Here is a 3,208-nt window from a genome sequence, read left to right on the forward strand (position 1 = left end):
GAAACTTGATTTGTGCAAAAAGTATTGTGTTTTAGTTGCTATTATTAGTTTTGCCAAAACAATGCCAAAGGGGGAGATTGTTGAGATTTGTTTCCTAATTTGTGTATTGATTGTAATCGGATTTGATTGGCATTATTTTGGGAATGTTTTGCTGTGATGATTGGGTTTGGAAATGTCTTTGCAGCTGGCAAGTTTAGTTTGGCAGGTTTCAAAAAATCCAGAAACTTGTTTTAGTTTCTATTTTTCTAAGTCAACTATTGATTCAAAGATGGAAAATTGATTTGATTGATTCTTGATTGAGATTTCATAGCTGGATGATCTTCCTATGTTGCCTAAGAACGTGTCCAGGTTCGTTTATCAGTTTCGGGAAGATTTCAGAATTAAAGAAGATTGATTCGTCTGGTTTTGTGAAAGTTAGCCGTAACAGCTATGTTGCAGTGTTGTTGCAACAAGATCTGCAACATATGTGGTTCAGCGAATTAATTGAAGATGTGTCAAGCTATTCACAGCTTGCTTATTTATTGAAAGTGTTCCTTAAGTCTTGGTACGCCTCTTGATGAGTTTTTACTGGGTTGTGAGACAGGGGTGAGCACTTGTATTGAGAGAGATGATTTGAGTGTTTTTCGGGAGAAAAACTTAGTTAGAGGGATTCCAATGTTTAAAGTCGAGGGGATCTCGCTGTTCAAGTCCATTGGGAAAATTGCAAGTTCATAGGCGTGTTCTTAGAGAGTGAGTCTCGGGTAGATTAAGCCCAATTGAATTGTAAAAGAGTTCTTAGTGGATTGTTCATCATCTGGGTGTGGCCCCGTGGAGTAGGGTATTAACGAATCGCGATACCATTTCTCTCGTGTTCTTTTATTTTATGTTTATGTATTATTCATATTGTCTTAAAAAGTGTTAAAAGACTAAAACCGGTACTAACAATAATCTATTCACAGCTTGCTTATTTATTGAAAGTGTTCCTTAAGTCTTGGTACACCTCTTGATGAGTTTTTACTGGGTTGTGAGACAGGGGTGAGCACTTGTATTGAAAGAGATGATTTGTGTGTTTTTCGGGAGAAAAACTTAGTTGGAGGGATTCCAATGTTTAAAGTCGAGGGGATCTCATTGTTCAAGTCCATTGGGAAAATTGCAAGTTCATAGGCGTCTTCTTAGAGAGGGAGTCTCAGGTAGATTAAGTCCAATTGAATTGTAAAAGAGTTCTTAGTGGATTGTTCATCATTTGGGCGTGGCCCCGCGGAGTAGGGTGTTACCGAACCGCGATACCATTTCTCTCGTATTCTTTTATTTTATGTTTATGTATTATTCATATTGTCTTAAAAAGTGTTAAAAGACTAAAACCAGTACTAACATTTTGTTTGAGGGGTTGATTGTTTATGTAAATGCTTAATTTTACTTATTTTTGCTTGTAACCTTCCCAAGTACTATTTTCTCACATTTACTACTAAATATTTTTCTCTCTATATTTCTACAAGGACATTTTCAATATTCGTTAACTAGAATTAAAGAAAATGATTTTTTTTTTTGGAATTTTCAATTTTTACTTTTTGGCCTTTTTGAATTTTAAATTTTTAGTTTCAAAATGTGTTGCTTAAATTTATTAAATTAAAATTTAAAATAATATTTATACCCTATTAAGCTTAATGAGAGTAGTATTTGATTCTAAAAAATTTGACCTATCACGGATTATTTTTGTATTGATTTTAATATTTTAGAAGATACATTTTATATTTATAATAAGGTAAGAAGAGCAAACAAGGGATTTTAGAAGAATATACAAAATATATAGAAAAGTTTTTCTGAAATCATTTTCTTCGAACTAACGTACGTTCACATCTAAGTTATACTATATATCCTTTTGTTTTGTTCTTTTAAACTTTAAATGTTATTTGTTTACTTTTCTCCACTCCCACTACATTTCTTTTCATTTTAATTTTTAACAGAAGCTTTTCTAACTCCTAATTTAAGATTTGTGTCACAACAACAACAATTAACATATTGAGGCATATATAGATTTTTTTATGGATTAGAGTTTTACAAAAATAATTAGAAACTATAAATATAACTTTAGAAAAATCTTTTTTATTATTAATTTCAAGGGAAAATTGCAATAAGTATTTATGTTTCATTTTCTTTTCAAACATTTTTTTATTACTTGATTAAATATTTCTACTAGACTTAATAGAGAATACCAAAATAATAAAAAAAAAAACTAAACCCTTTAAAATTTATTGTGCGTTTGGTTCATGGATTAGAACCATGTGATTAGAACTATTTTCGATTTATGTGTATTTTTTGTGAGAGAAAATACTGTAGCGAACCACGAACCATGATTCGAATCAGGGAACAAATCCATCTACCAAACATATATAATAACTGCAGACAAAGATTTATCACAGTTGAAAGCAAAAGATGCTTTCAATTTTTTTTTTCACTCTCTTTATTTCTTGAGAAAAAGGAATTCTTTTTCCAGATAAAAATAAAACTCATAGAAAAGAGCACTGCCTCATTTTTTTTATAAAAAAATGGGGAGGCATGGTTAGCCGTATCTATTCCCTAAGGGGTGATTTTATAAGGTGTCCACGCGCTAAGGAATATTTACGTTAAGTTAGAGTTAAGATGAAGCACGTCAACTTAATGTTAACAAAAAATAAAAATTCAAAAACATGTAATCTGAAAAGGACTCGTTTTTAATATTTACGTTTTTATTAATGGTTATCATTAAATATGAAAATTTGATGACGTGACGTGATAAGAATCAAATTTTATTAACTATCAATAAATTTTTTGATCAATTATCTAATTTATTACAGCTATTGTGTCACGCCCCAAAACATGGGTTAGTGACGTGGAGGCACGATTAGAAGTTAAACATAATTAAGAAAATAATTAAACATTTGGAAATAGAGTAATCAAAATCAAAAATAAAATATTAAAATAATTTCCAAACAAGCCCCACATTTTACTAAAATTAGATTACAAGAAAGTGACGTGGACTTTCACACTTTTCTGATAAAACAAGTTTAAAAAACTAAGCTTCTAGCATCATTCAAGGTCTCACCCACAACATATACAATATTGTACATACATGAACATGTAAAGATCATTTACAGACATCAACCACAGTCTAGATATTCAAAGTTTACAATCCGATAACATACAATTCTTACATTGCGCAAAAATGATGGAAGAGTGCACAACTCTTTCC

The sequence above is a fragment of the Morus notabilis genome, unplaced genomic scaffold, assembly GCF_000414095.1.
Source record: "Morus notabilis unplaced genomic scaffold, ASM41409v2 Scaffold574, whole genome shotgun sequence".
NCBI classification, from domain to species: Eukaryota; Viridiplantae; Streptophyta; class Magnoliopsida; order Rosales; family Moraceae; genus Morus; species Morus notabilis.